Here is a 17,070-nt window from a genome sequence, read left to right on the forward strand (position 1 = left end):
AATGCTCAGGAATCTTGGGAAAGAAAAACTTTTCAAAAAAATGTATTTTGTTAGAAGCATTTTTCTGATTTGTGAGTCATGTCCTATATTTTTCAACAATTTGAAAAATGTTTCATATCTGGTGGTAGAGTTTTTTTATAAAATGAAGATTGATATGGAGAGGTTTTCACGATTAAATCTTGAGTAGAAGATTTGTATGTTGAGGAGAAGATTGTTGATGTTAAAAATTTGAAGTTAGAAAATCGATCAAACAAACTAAATTAGTTCAAGTAAATAAATTTGCTTTGGTTGTTTAAATTTAGTTAATGAGTATTTTTTTTTGTATAATGTTATCGTTTTATATTTTTATTAAACTTATTAAACATGTTTTTTTGGCGAAGATGAGTAAAAGAATTAGAGTCATTATTTATTATGAAGGTCAAATTTGTGACATCGAAATTGGGGATCATTTTTGTACCAGCCCAATCTACATATTTGAGTTTCAATAGAATCATTAAAAAAATGAGCTTTTACTAACAATTAAAAAGAAAGTATTGGTTTCAAGCCAAAGGAGAATTTCACGCTAGAAATATAGATACCTAACCTAACGTCCATGAACCCTATAAGATATTATACATTTGAGCTCAAAAGTGATGCGGATGTCAAATTAATGCTTGAGGTGCATTGCTAGACTGGAAATGATGTGTAACACCCTGAATTTTAGGGTTAAAAGTTTTGAGTTTTGTGGTTAAGGTCAGTGAGAAAGTTGCACTATTGTGTTTAGTTAAGCGTTTAAGTGTCAGAATGGGCCTGCTAGTCTGGTGGTTAGTTGTGTGTTAGTGAATTTTTAGGTCACGTGTTTGAACCTCTGTATGTGTGCATTTTTGAGAAATATTTTTATTTTGTTCAATAGTAAACTTGTTTTTAAGTTTATTTTTATTTTTGGGGTTACTGCTTCTTTTTACGTTCTCCTCTCCCTATCCATTTTTTTGTTTTCTTTTTGTTTTTCTCCCTTTTCTCTTTTTGGATAACGGTTTTGCTTGCGAGTCAAGTGTTGGTTTCGAGACTTTTCAATTACATTTGTGAATTGTAAGTTTGATTTTGGTAGAATGCGACAATCTATGTGCCTTTTTGGAAATTGGTTGTTGATGTTCGGTAATATTGTTGAATGGCATGGAAATTTGTATAAGTTGGTGTGTTTCTGAATCCCATCGATTGAGGGTCGGTTTAGTGGCCAGAAAGCTCGATTTTCAAGTTGTTTATGGGTGGTTTCGTGATCACACGGGTGGCCACACGGGAGGTCTACACGGACTTGTGCTGTTAGGAATTAAGGTTCCAGGCAAAATTTGGTGCCACACAACCGTGTGGCCGATTTGGGGATTTTAGTTAATCTTCACACGGCCATGTCCTCTGGGTACATAGGCGTGTGTGATTAGGAATTAGTGATTTAGTGATTTGGTGCCACACGACCGTGTGGCTAATTTGGGGATTTAGGGATCCCACACGGGCATGTGTTTTGGACACACGGCCATGTCTGGTGGGCACACAGGCTTGTGAGACCCTCACACAGTCGTGTCTGCCCTGCACTCTATTTTAGTACAAATGGGCAGAGAGTTACACGGTCGGATCACACGGTCATGTCCCTAGGTTACACGGGCGTGTGCCTTCTTCCACATGGGCGTGTGTCCCTCCACATGGGCTTGTTGACCCCCCACATGGCTGTGTGGCCTGACATCGCTAAATTTTGTTTTGTGCCACATTTAAGCTTGATTGTGATTCTGTGTGTTCCGACTCCTAGCTAAGTCTTAGCAATGGTAATCGGGACTTTGATTCTGCCTAGACTGGTGTGTTTTGTATAGATATACCTCTATTTTAAATAGATTGTTTGATTGTTACTTGAGGCTACTATGTCATTGATTCTGAATTCGGGTAAATGATTGTACGTATTGGTGATTCAAAGTGATTGATGTGTGAATGTTTGTATGTTGTGTGCATTCTGTGACTGCATGGGAATTCTGTAATTGATTGACTGGATGTGAGATTCTGTGTCTGAATGTCTGTCTGGAAATTTGGTATTTTGATTAAGTACGTTTGTCTGCATACATACATTTGCATAAAACTTTTGGGGTTGGTTGTGAAGAGAAGGAAGACTAATTCTGATTTGATCTGGCAGTTTAACTGCAACTTATTTGTATAGCGGTTTACCACACTGTATCGTATATACGTCAGTTTTGCTGCGTATTATTATCTGATCTGGCAGTTTTACTGCAACTTATTCGTACATCGATTTATCCTATTGTACCACATGTACGTCAGCTCTGCTGCGTATTAATATCTGAGTGGTTTAGTCCACATGCATGGTGAGTAGGGTTGGATGGGCCTTTCAAGGTCCTATATGGTGTGTTTTGTTGGATGAGCTTAAACAACTCTTTTGGGTTGTGATCGGGGGACGGAGAGGTGTTTTGGCTGGATAGATGGATTTTTTTTATTATCTGACTGCATTTATATGAATTTTTTGAGTGTTTTGAGTGTAAGCTTGTTTGATTGAATAACACTTGTGATTGAGTGTCTGTGTGTGACTTGGTGTGCATGAGTTGTTTCATTCGGTTGGGACGTTGGTTTCAAGGTAACTTTCTGACTCTGTGTAAATAAGTAAGTTTGTTTCGTTATTGAACTGAGTTCTGTAATTCCGTTCTTAATCTTGTGTCGGACTCACACTGAGCTCGTGTAGCTCACCCACTTAGTGTTTCTCTTTCAGGTACAATTTCGTTATCTATAGCTCAGACTCGGCATACCGGAAGTCTCGGAAGCGTCATGTTTTTTTTATTGGTTAATAAAGTATTCTTTTAAGTTTGAATTTTATGTAAACGGTTTTGGACTGAAAGTTTTGTTTTTAATATTGTGGTATGAAATTTTGTGTTTAATGCAAGTAGACGTTATCTGGTTTGAACAACTGTATTTTTGTAATATCGGGATTTTACAACTGAGAGTTTAAAGTAACTTAAATACCATTATTTTCTAGCTGGTTAAACTAATTTTTTTTCTCTCTTTCCTACGATCACTTCGGTGATCAATGTGACCTCCGAAATTCAGGCTAAACTCCTAAGTCGGGTTTTGGGGCGTTACACGATGTAATAGAGTTATATGTCCAATTTGTCAATGTAGAGATAAGTGGTTTGAGTTCGACAACAGTTCCAATTAATTTGTTTCAAGATCAAGAAGTAAAAGGTCCAACCACACGGTTGTGCAGTGGTTTCACAGTATTGTTGCAAAGCTCGTATCAGGGAATATCGGTATCATCAATTGGAAGGCATTCCTCGATTTCAACATTCGATCGCAACTTTGGCGTACAGTTGAGGTTAGTTGGTAACTCGAACATGGAGATCTCGACACAACATTCTATGAGCGCCTTTGATTTGAGCACCAAAACGCAAATGTCCTATGTTGGAAACTGATAAAGAACTGGAGCAGAGGAAGCAAAAAAAAGGATTGAATTCAAGTTGTTTGACTCAAGAAGGAAAGATTTGGATGTAACCTGAAAGGAAAAAACCAAATAAATTTAGAAAATAACAAAGGAAATAATAAAAATAAGAAAACTTAAAAAAATAAAGGATAAATATTCAAAATAAAAACTAAATAGTGAAAATATATATTAAAGTAAAATAGAAGATGGAACGATAAATCGATGGACATGATGGATAGAAGGATAAATGTCCAATCGAACATTTTGAGATATAAATCCCAACAAACTCAATTAATCGCTCTAATTAACCCTCCAATAAATAATCCTTGGCAAATTGAAGGGTTAAGAATGATTTTCCACGACTTCTTGAATAAAATTGAGAAGAAAACTACTCCTAAAAATTACAAGAAAAAAATCTTGCACAAGAAACAAACTCCCAGAATAGAAAACTTTATTAATAAAAACAATTGTCTGCTTAATGAACAATAAAGAAGCCTTTATAGAGGCTAGCTAAGTACATCCAAATAAAACTCTAAAGTATACTAAAACTCTAATTAATTTAAATAAGTAGTTCTAAACTAAACTTTCTTATTGACATAAAACAACTAAATAACTTAAAATACTTAATAATTAAAAAAAATTAGAATAATAAATAATAAGAGTTAATAAATACAACGTTGAGCTCATATATAATAAAAATTAAGCCTATAATCCGAATCCAATATGATTTAAACTTGAATTAAAGGCCTGAAACTCGTAATTCTCGTCATATTCCCATCCAGAAATTTTACTCTTGCAATCTTCACTAAAATAGTAATAACTTGAGCTCCTGAACTCAAAATCGAGTGATTCAAAGTGCGTTTCCCAAGCTGTTTAAGTTTTTTGATTGTTGGTTGCAGAGTAAATGCTTTCTGAAGATGGTTGCAGATAAGTAAGTAGATATTGATGTGCAAGGGAGGACAAATAGTTTGATGACATTGATGAACTTTTTGAAGGTATGGAATAAAGAATCATTTAATAACCTTGATAAGAATATTAATTTTGTTGAGAACACTATTAGAGAGTATGAAAATTTGGGTGATATCTATGATATGACTAAGGTAGGATTGGCCAAAAGAAATGAAGCTATTCATAGAAAATGGAGGTTAGGAAGGTACAATGAGATACTTTGGAAGCAAAAATATAGAGTTAGAACTATTAAAGGATGGAGTTGCAATACAAGATTTTTTTTCATACAAAAGTAAAGTTTTAAGCTCGAAGAAATTGAATTAATGGATTGATGATATAGGGGGAGTGGATTTTTTAGTCTAGTTAAGAAGGAAATTTGGCAACATTTTAAGGTTCACTTTTCTGATGTGTAGTGCCTTGGTTTGTATTTGAAAAATAGTTTTGCTCCATCTGCTATTTGAACCGAAACAAATGGAAAGGTTAAATGCAAAGTAACACAATGAGTAAAGTAAATAGAAAATTAACACACGATATTTGTTAACATAGAGCAGTTTGGACACAACGGTCCTACGTTTGCGTAGCTGTAACAACCTATTTTTCAGTGGTGTCGGAAACGATGGTATCAGGGACACAAATCCGATGAGTAAGTCCATAATAATTAGTATTTAAATTATATGATTCAACAATAATTTTATATTGAATTTTGACTTGATGAATTTTAGCTAATTGAATAATTTGTTAAGTATAGGTGGTTGGCTTGAAAGTCAAGTGGTTACGAAAAATGAGGTATCTGGACCTCATTTCTGTAAATCGAGTCTGTAAGTTACTATTTAGGTATCTAAAGATTTGGTTCAGAAATTTCATTGTTTAATTGGTTAATTAATTAAAAGGGACTAAGTTGTACAAATCATAAAATTTAATCGCTATTGATTAAAATTGGTTAAATGAGCATAGAAATGTTTTTAAAGGGTTTTATATGATAATTTAACCATAATTAAATTATGGTGGACGGTACATAGGTGGTTTTTAAGTAAATTATCATTAAATTATGCATATGTGATAAAATATGTTAAATTAATAAAAAGTAATAATAATAAAAGAAACACAAAACAACATCATCTTCTTCATTTTTATTTTCTTCATTGAAAAGTCATGGATAAATAAGTTGGGAGGTTCGACCATTGATGTTCCTTTGCATGTAAGTCTGTTCCTCGTAAATTTTATGTTTTTGAGTTCGTTTTAACTTAATTTAGCTAACTTGAGAATTAATTCGTAAAACTGTTAAAAGTTTAAGGACTTACAGTGAACGATTTTTATGTTTTGTGAACCTTGTTGTTAAATCCTTCAGGTTAATAGCTAAATATAAAGATTTTGTTAAGTGATTTTTAGTAATTTTAATGTTTAAGGATTAAATCGTCAAAATAGGAAAACTACATGAAATTTTAGTGAAATTTTGATAAAAGTGGGTTGAGTAGGGACTAGGTAAAAATCAACTAGCATGAGCTTTCTTTAATTGTGGTTAATTTGTGAGTTTCGAGTTTAAGGATTAAATTATAAAAAAATATAAAATATTGGGGTAATTGTGTAAAATGATAATAAAAGGGCTTATATGCATAAGTTGAATTGTTTAATTGTTTTAAACAGTTAATTTAATTAAATTTATTATATTTATATCAAGAAACGAATCAATCGGGCAGTAATCATGGAAAATAAGGGTTAGCAAAGTAAATATCGTGTCGCGTTCATAGCCATTTTTTATTAGGTATGTTCGTATGTTAATAAAAGTAATTATTTGATTGTTGTTTTGTAATTTAATATTTATCTATATATGGTTGGTTCATCAAATTCTTTGGATTGAGAAATGAGAAAGACCATAGTTGAAAGATATCATGGCATTATACCCGAAATAAGAAAGACCATAGTTGAAAGATACTATGACAATACATCAGTAATGAATAAGACCATAGTTGAAGATATTATAACATCACTTCAGAAATGTGCAAGTGTAGTTGGAAGATACCACAACATCCTCTAAACAATGAATTATCCGGAAAGGTAGACAAATTAAATGAGTATTATATTAATGGTTTGAAGTTTATTATGCAAATAGAAGGTTGAATTGAGTTTTAAATATGTTTACTTGTAATATTTTATGCCATAATAAAGTTATTTGTTTCATAATTGCTTGTCCCTTAATCGTGGTTTCTTGAGTATAAATGGATATATGAGGTGGTTATATGAAATTTAATATGTAAATGGGAAAAGTTTTTAGATGGATCATTGAAATGGTATGTGATATGTTAAATGAACATATGATGGATGAATTGAGGTTATATGCGTGTTTACTTATAAATGTTATGTTTTGATAAGATTAGATGGTTATACTAGTGAATTTACTAACCTTGTGAGACTTGTGATGTGTATAGGCAATTAAATGAACTCATGACCTTGATTATAATTTTTCGTTATGAAAGATTTAGGTTAAGTCCTTTATGAAAAGTTAAATTTTATGTTCAATACGAACCTACTAAGCTTTATGCAAGCTTACCTCGTTTTGGTTTTTTCTTCTTTGTAGATCGTCAGATTTGAGCTATCGATTGGATTATTTTTGGAGATCACATTATCCGTTCAACGATTCAATATAAATTGTGATTATTTTGATTTAGGTTATAAGTGGCATGTTCTAGGAGCATTTAAGTTCACTATAATGATGTTATTTAAACTTGGTTTAAGCATATTGTGTATATATCTTTGGATTTGGCTTGTATATGTCCATATATGTATGTCTTTAGTTGTTTGATATAAGATTCTTGGAAGTGTTTGAAATGTGGTAAAATTGAATGTGAATGGAGAGGATGATTGTTTGTTTGGCATGTGTATAAGGGAAGGACTTGAGATCCTTGAATGTGAATTAGTTTGGTGTATGAAATGTGGTGCTAATGAAGATATATTGGTTAGGCACTTAGGTTGGATGTTTTGGTATGTTTCAAGCATGTTTTGAATGTGTTTTGAAGGCATGAAAATAGTTGATATTGATTTGACTTGGTACTTAAGAAAGGGTTGAAAATTTGGCTTGCTTATGAAGTTTTAGGCTGCACAAGGTTTGGGACATAGGTTGTCACACGGTCGTGTGCCACACATGGTCTGTTCATGCGGCCGTGCGGATGTTAATTTTTAGGTGTTGGATTTGTTTCACACAGGAACAGTGAGTTAAACGACCTAGCGACACAGCCGTGTGACCCTGAGAGCACGAGCATGTGGAGTAGCCACACGACCATGTTTGGTGCCACATGGGCTAGCCTTTGTCATACAGCCGTGTGACCCCTGTTTCTAAAATTTTACATATCTTTCACATTTTTCTGTTTTAATCTAAATTAGTTTCTAATTGTTTTCAAACTATTTTTAAGGTCTTTTAAACTCAATTTAAGGTCTATAAGTGTATGTTTGCTATGTTTAACAAATGATTTGATTGTTTATATTTAAATTAATATTTGAGAAGTTTTAAGTTGTTAAATGTTTCATTATTTGCTGTGATACTTTGTAGCCCTAATCCGGCAATAGAGATAGGTTAGGGGTGTTACAGTAGCCTTGTCTAGTGAATGATTTTATTCAACAATTGTCCAGATCACTTATTGGCTTAAATCCAACCTACCTTAAACAAAGAAGTAATTGCAGCCCTCGTACCAACCCTAATTGTCACAAATTACTTACCCTAATACCTCATAATATAATCAATAAACCTTTCCAAATAATACCTAAAAAATGTTACAAAATAACCAGAAGAACAGAGCAAAGTTGTTGATAAAAACACTAAAAAAATAACACTTTAAGTGACGCCACAAGCAACCTATTTATAAGCTAATACAAGAGGATTATTTATCAAATAAAAATATTCATAAATCGGTTTTTCTACTGCTCCAAAACTCTCTAAAAAGATAAAGATAAGGATAAGAATAAAACATTATTTTCACTTTAAACCTCTCGATATGACCAATTAAAGAGATCTAACCAAAAACCAATAGTTATTTTGTCAAAATGTTGCTCCTTAATTGGCAAAAACACACACACACACATGGGGATGCAATAGCCCACTGCCTAAGGAAAATTTATTTTCGTTCTAAGAAAACATGGAATGAGCAGGTAAAAAAACTCCAACAATCTCCCCTAGGCATTTTTTTATAGAACTTGCAACAAATGGTTAACCTACAATCCAAACAAATCAACTAGCAAGCCAACTAGAATATGTCTCCCCTAAGAGGCAGAACATGCTTGATAACATACTCCCCTATTTTGGACTCTTTTAAATTTAACGTGTACGAGTCATCTAAAGGCAAACTAGGTTTGCAGCCTGTGGTTGTGTCTTGCGAGATTTTGAAGGGTTGATCTTAGGTATGTTTTTGGGTGTTCATTTTTTCAAATAATGCAGAGTTATGGGCAATTAAAATAGATCTTCAGTTGTTTGTTAAGCTTCCTTGGTATCTTGTTATTGAGTCAAATTCCATTTTACGATTTCGTGGGTTACTAAAAAGGGTTCTAGAACATGGAGGATGTGGGACATTCTTATTGAGATTGATAGTTTAGTTGAAGTTATTAAAGAGTTCTTGTTTGTGAATGTGCTTAGGGAGGCTAATGGTTTTGCAGACTCTTAGCAAAATCGGGTGTTTGTAGGGATTCTCTGTTTTCAACTTGGCTTTAGGAATCATGGGATGAGATTCACAGTACCAAGCTAGAAATCTAGATATTAGTCATGAGACGCATTTAGCGCCGGTACCAAAAATTGTGTCTCAAATATGGATGGGTTGCAGGCCACTTAAACTACTGTCGACGTGATTGCTTGATATGTATGGCTCAAGTAGCAAGTCTGGTTTCTGAGTTTAATTTGCGTATGGGGGATTTCGGAAGTGATTTTTGCTAATGTCTGGAGTGAGGCAAACAACATGGAATATGTAATCAACAATGTTCATTTTGAGGTGGTTAACTGTTTTAGTTTTTTCCATGTAGAGTTGCTTTGGTTATTTGATATGTATTAAAGGCTCTGCTGTTGGCTGTGCAGGTTGAAGTTTTATTTGTCTTTGTTCTTTGACATGTCGGCTTGTCCAAGTCTGTAGAGTTTTTTTCTTTATAGCTTGCATAATGATTTCTATTAATAAATCTTTTCATGGTTTAGAAAAAAAATGTAAACAACATTTTTGTTAACTTTCATAAGGATAAATTTTATTCTTTTAATAATATAAGAATTAATTGATTTAATATTTGAGGGATCAATTTAATTCGATCTCTATAATAGAGAGATTCAATCACTTTGTTTTTGGGTATATTCTAAGGAAGTCAATTCCATACCAATACCGCCCATACCAATTGGAACATTGTGTGTCAATGGTAGATCTGAATAACAAATTCTAATTTCCATTCCGATGTAAATTCCAATAGCACCAATGGGTTTTGATCCATTTTAATTAGTACCATTGCATATCGAATATTATTTTAAACTAATTTTTAATTTTTTTATCTTAACTAATATTATTTTTAATTACATTTAAAAATAAAATATATTCATTTAATCAAATTATTGAACATAATTAATAATTTTATAATTAATTTTTCCATATAAATATATTTATATGTATGTAATTAAGTTATATTTATATGTATATAATATATGCGTGAAAAATATTTAAAACATACCGATAAATTTGAAACAGTACATATATACACACTAGTATGGATATGTACTAGGTTTAATATCGAAATATATTTACCTAAGAACTTGAATATTTGTCATATGATTTCTCACATTGGATATAAAACGTGTGCCTTCATTTTTCTCCTGATTATTGGTGCGGGATTTCTAAAATGTTGTTGAGAAAGGTCTCGAACACACAAATGGAACACGAACAATTACTCAAACAAAAAAATAATCAGTAGGACAAAACTCTAAGGTGTGTATCAAGCCACTATCAAACCAATCAAGCTTGACAAAGATGGAAGTTAACTTCATTAGTGTTCCAGTTTCATGTGTTGTAGTAGTTATCATGAAAACAGATTAAAACCTTAAAATTGTTGGAGCGTGGGGACAAAAATAAACTTATGAGAAATCAACGAACGCTTCAAGGTGTCTAACTATGCCACTTTCTTTAAGGTTCATTTGTCATCACCTATATTTTGGCGTGCAAAAGAGTCATTGACAAATAAATCTCAAGGATACAATGAAACTAAATGATTACTGGTGTTTTGGACTGATGAAAATAGTGTACTGAGCATCGAGTGGAGTATAACAAAATTATCAAATTCTATAAAAAAAATTTGTATTAATAATTTTAGAGAATAATCTAGAAATATTAGATGGTGGAGGAGAATAAAGACACTTTTAGTTTTGAGTTTTTTTATTTGTCTCCATATTTCTTAGTATGAAATTTCACTCATATTTATAAGAGATCTCATGTCTCTATGAAGAGACATAACTATCTAAATAGATAGTCATATCCTTTAACAATAAACATAACTATTTAATAGATGTCTACTTGAATAAACATAATTATTTAATAGATCACTTGTAACATTTCAATTAAAAATATTTAGAATTTAAGATAACTAATGAGTTTTAAACATGCAATTTATAAATTTATTTTGTAACAAGCCAATTTATCCGACCCAAAGAAAAATAAACAAAGCAGGTAAATTAAAAAAATAAACAAGTCCATCTTACCAGCCCAAACCAAGCCCAAAGTATATCACCTAACTCAAAACCCTAAAAACCCAATACTACATCAACCCAAGCCCAAAACCCTAAAAAACTAACAGAAACCCTAATATCACCTTAAGAGCTTCAACGCCGCTCCCTTGCCACGTCAATCGACGCGCCGCTCGAGGCCTTTTCTCACTCCTTTCACCAAAATGGCAAGGCGCGGCTCCCTAGCACCATTGACCTTGCCATGAATACCTGCAAAGGAGAAAGAAAAAGCTGAGGACAAAAAGAAAACAAAAAAAAGGGAAAAGAGATAAAATATTCTGTAATATTGACTATAAAAGCTATAACAATGCATGTAATCGTTTACAGAGAAATATAAAAAAAGCGAGATTTTGCAATAACAGAAAACAAAGAAAACAAAATGTAGTTTAAATTTTTCTTATTTTAAAAAAAACATAATAAATAAAAAATACAAGACCCTTTTACCTGCCGTTTCGCCTTCTGTCGCCGTCGTGGACCATCTCCGGCCCAAAATACCTCAGAGCCCACTAGGGTTCTGCCGAGGGTTTGATGAGCGCGTAAGGATGAGAGTTTTTTTTTTCTTTCTGATTTTTAGAAAGCATTAGCCTTCAGATCTGGCTCCTAGGGGGTTAAATAGGGCTAAAAAGCATTTTTTTTGTAACTCCGGCACCGGAGGCGACAATCACTGTCGCCGATGATCGGTGGCCACGGTGGGGAGACGACGGCCCTATGGCCAGACTCAGAGACGCGTTCAGAGAAAAAAAGGAAAGAAGAGGATTTTTTTTCAAACAAAGAAGAGAAGTGAAATTTTTCAAAAATTGTTGACTTATATAGGGCCACGGTGCAACGTCAATTTGGCCTGGCTTTAGAAACCCCAAAATGGCATTATTTTGGAGCCGTCTGATGACTCAACCCAGATCCATCCAGGCTCCACGTGTTTTCAAGGGAAGGGTTTAATTGGCATTTTTGTCTTCCGTTTTTTTGCTTCTTTTTAATTTCGTCCTATTTCTTTTTTAATTGTTTTAATTTTTACCCCATAATTTTAATTTCTTTGCAAATTAGTCCCTTAACCCACTGTTGACCTACCAAAGGAATGACACATATGCTGGGTTGGGGAAAATAACACCTTGGATCCCTGTACTTTTTATTTTGTTTTGATTTAATACTTTGTTTTTGCCTTTTTTGTTTTTTTAATTTATACTTAGAATTTATTTTGGATTTCAATTTAGTCCTTTGCCTAATTATTTTTTTTATTTCATTATTTTATTTTATCATTTCGCACTTTGATTTTATGGTTATTTATATTTTCCTCTTGTCTAAATTATGCAATTTTATTTACATGTAGTTATTTTTATTTTATTTTTATTTTGTCATTAGATATTATTATTATTATTATTATTATTATTATTATTATTATTATTATTATTATTATAATTATATTGTAGTCATTTACTATTTTTCCCTCAAATTTCCCTATTTATCTTATTTTGGTCATTTACTTTTAAATGTTGATACTATTAATACTATTAATACTATTAGTATATTTTATTTTGGATATAATTATATTACCATACATTTTATATTATTTCACTATTATTATCATATAGTATTATTAATTGAATTTTTTCGTTATTGTTATTATTATTTCTTATTATTGTATTCATTATAGTATTGTCATTTTATTTCATTGCTTATGTTGTTATTTTTTTAATACAATAATTTTGCCATCTTTGTACATTGTAAATATTGCTACATACACTCATCCGTTTTTCAGCACAAGCGCATGAAAAATAATTAAAACCGAGGCAATATTCATTATTTTCAGGATTCGAGGAGTCATGTTCCTAACTTACGGAGTATGGACTCTTCTTAGAGCCGAAATAACTAAACATCCTATTTAAAATTCAAGACACGTAGGATTTAGGTAATAATCAAATGATGAGTATTCTTATTTTTAGGGATTCGAGATATCGTGCCTTAGCTTACAGGACATGATTTTTTTTTCTAAATTAATTCAAAATAAGAAGGCCCTTTCATAAAATTTAATTTAGTTAGCGATATTTTAATCAAATAACATCATGCAAAAAAGGGGATTGCACTTTAAATTTTATTTGAATTATTAATTCTCAACACTAAGATATTAAGTAATCAACTAGGTACCAATTTTGGGCGTTATGAGGGTGTTAATCTTTCCTCATGCGTAACTGACTCCCGAACTCATTTCCTAGATTTTGAAGACCGAAAATCATCGTTTTAGTAAATCTAACATTTTATTAAAATGATCAAATTACGAGGTGATTCGATCACACCTAATAAAAAGGATTGGTGGCGACTCCATCTTCGTTTTTAAAAAATAAAAAGTCGAATCACCAAAAGGGTTTCGACAGCTTGGCGACTCTATTGGGGACAAATAAGAGAGTCAAGCCGCATGTTGATTACTTTTTGGTGTTTTTGTCGAAAATTGATAATTCGATTTAAATTGACGATCCCTTCCTTATATTTCATCCTTCATGTTTTATTTTAGTGGTAAGTAATGTCTTTGTTATCTCAGGTTACACAATGATTTAGTATGTCTGCTTTATTGGATCGAGTTTCTCTTAGTATATTTTCACATATATTGCATGGCATAATCGTTCCATTTTAGCCTTAAGTGAGAGTGGGAAGCTATTCTTTCGTGAGGTCTTAACCTCTGTATAGGATAGTGGATCGCTTTCGAAATACATTCGTACCTATGTCTTTGTGAGGTCTTCATCTCCGTACAGCCGTAGGGAAATGTATTCCCCTGAACTAAACTCAATCCGTATGAGCCTATAATGGGTGAGGATTAAGGAATCTGCTGGTTCAAGTACCCTTACTTTAGAATCGAGCAGTATATAATGAGCCCTAAAGAACCTACCCTAGGTAGAACCATATCAAATATTTAATGCTCACCCGATTCTATTTATTATTTCTTGTTGTGTATTCTAGCTTTGAATGATATGTATGATTTGTTTCGTTTTGTTTTGGCTGTGTCTGTATTTCATTTTCATCATAGAAAAGGGTGTTGATTCGCGTTCAGTTGCTAAATAGAGAGCTCGTCATGGAAAAGGGATTTCTTGATAAAGTGGAAGACAATGCGGCCGTACGAATATGGTTCCAAAAAACACAACAATAGAAGGGTGACAGCCTAATGGAGGGGTACATGTTGGTATTATGGATTTCACCCGCATTAATGTGACTTAGAATAATTTTTAAGAGTTGAAAGTAATATGAGACTAATGGGATGACAAAATCAAGCAATTACTCTACCGTGAATATGGTGATTTGCCTTACTTAATCAATGTCAAAGTGGATAAACACCTATTTCGAGCTCTTTCCCAGTATTGGAATCCCGCCTATAGCTGCTTCACTTTTCGGAAGGTAGACTTGGTGCCCACCATAGAAAAGTACACAACTCTGCTCCGTTGCCCGAGGATCTAAATCAACAAAGCTTATTCTAGAGCCGCCAACGTCCCGACTTTCTTAAAGAGATTAATGAACATAACTGGGAAAAGTTGTAACACCCCGACCCGCGTCCGTCACTGGATTAGAGTTACGAGGCATTACTAAACAAAGTACACACTCGAAAACACATAAAACCCAATTTAAACAAGATGATCATGAACAAAACGTTTTTAAAACCAAACTGATCACAAACATGGAAATTAAACCATTTTCGCATGGCTATTTGTATTTTATGATTCAAAACTAACCAAAAACAACTCAAGCCTATACATGCCATAAGATCGAGTTCAACATAACAAAATACCAAAAGAAGTCGATAGTGTGATAGACTATGCTGATGATCCCCGAGCTCGTAACGCGACTCCAAAATCTATAAAACAAATGGACAAAAACAATCAAAGTAAGCTTTTATAGCTTAGTAAGTTGATAGCAAATCTAAAATACATATTAACGAACATATGTATAAACATTATATGTTTATAATCAAGTTATAGACATAATCATTAATTGCATAAATTAAATTTCTAATATACTTATCCTTTGGATTTCATCGAATGCATATCTATGATCTTTCAAATACATATGTCAAAAGCTTATATTTTTACTTATCAACTTCATGAACCAAATGCACATTTATACTTCTAATCCACATGTGCCGAATGCATACATGTATATTCAACAATCTTCATAACAACCAATATATATATATATGTGCCTATTCACTAAACACATAGATCCAAACATTTATATGCTCATCAAGTACATATAAATAAATATTCGTATACTTATCCATTATATATAATCCAAAATCATTTACATATTTATATATATATCAAATGCATATAATCACTTAATTTAACATATTCACCGGCATTTAGCCTGCTAAGCTTATAGCCTGATTCAGATCACCGACACTTTGCCTGCTAGGTTTATAACCTGATTCAGGATCACAAGACTTAGCCTGCTAGGCTTATAACCTCGATTCAGATCACCAAGCACTTAGCCTGCTAGACTTAAAGTCCGAAAAATTCACCGCATTAAGCTCGCTAGGCGCTTAGCCTGAAAATTTCAATTTCACGATACAAAGATGATTTCTCATATATTTCGTAATAGCAACACATATTCATAACATTTATGTATAATTCACAACCTCAACTTTATCCCAAGAAAATTTGTAATCCATGTTCAATCATACAAGCATTTACAAATTATACTTTTAATCTAACTCAAGTATTTGTATATGTATTTATATCTATTCAACCACACATATGCATATGTAAAGTCTATACTTTACATTCATTTTCAAAACTTATATATATACACATAACTATATATTCGAACCTCACGTAAGTGCATATATATAACATTCATACTTAACTAATTTCAATTCATATACTTTTAATTATAGCTCATCAAATATAGAATAGATATACATATATATATATACATATTCGAACTTCACTTATGTGTATATATATAACATTCATACTTAACTAATTTCAATTCATATACTTTTAATTATAGCTCATCAAATATACAATAGATATACATATATATATATATATACATATTCGAACTTCATTTATGTGTATATATATAACATTCATACTTAACTAATTTCAATTCATATACTTTTAATTATAGCTCATCAAATATACAATAGATATACATATATATATATACATATTCGAACTTCATTTATGCATATATATATCATTCATACTTAACTAATTTCAATTGTATACTTTTAATTATAGCTCATCAAATGTACAATAGTTATACATATATATATATGCTGATTTAATAACATTAAATTGCTAATAGACTTACCTCGGATGATGGAAAATCAAGTTTGACGATTATTCGACTAATTTGGCTTTTCCCGATCTAACTCCGATTTCTTTGGTTCTCGATCTAAATATATTCAAAATGAGATAATTTATTTATTAACACATTCAATTTAGTCCAAAAACACATAATTTGGCAAGTTACTATTTTGCCCCTAATATTTACACTTTTTGCAATTTACTCCCTATTGCATAACACACAATTTACACAAAATTTGCCCATACCACACAAGGGCCGTATATTCATGGTTCTTATGCAAGTCCACACATTGCATTTATTTCACATTTTAGTCCCCCAAAAATTTAATTTCACAATTTAGCCCTATTTACTCAATTTCACTAAAAATTCCAATACAAAACATTTTAATCTAAAATATATCTTTCATTATTCATCATCAAACATCACATAACACAAATATTCATCAATGGAACAACTCAAAATATTCATAAAAATAAAAAATTCAAACATGGGTCGGATAGTATTCGAAGCAACGATCTCAAAAACGTAAAAATTATCAAAAACCGAACAAAGAACTAACCTAAATCAAGCTTCAAAATGGCCGAATATTGCTTGGCTTCTTTTCTTTTTCTTTTGCATGAATTCGGCTAAGAAAAGATGAAAACATTCATTTTTTCATCAT

This window comes from Gossypium raimondii, chromosome 1 (assembly GCF_025698545.1).
Source record: "Gossypium raimondii isolate GPD5lz chromosome 1, ASM2569854v1, whole genome shotgun sequence".
Classification (NCBI taxonomy): domain Eukaryota; kingdom Viridiplantae; phylum Streptophyta; class Magnoliopsida; order Malvales; family Malvaceae; genus Gossypium; species Gossypium raimondii.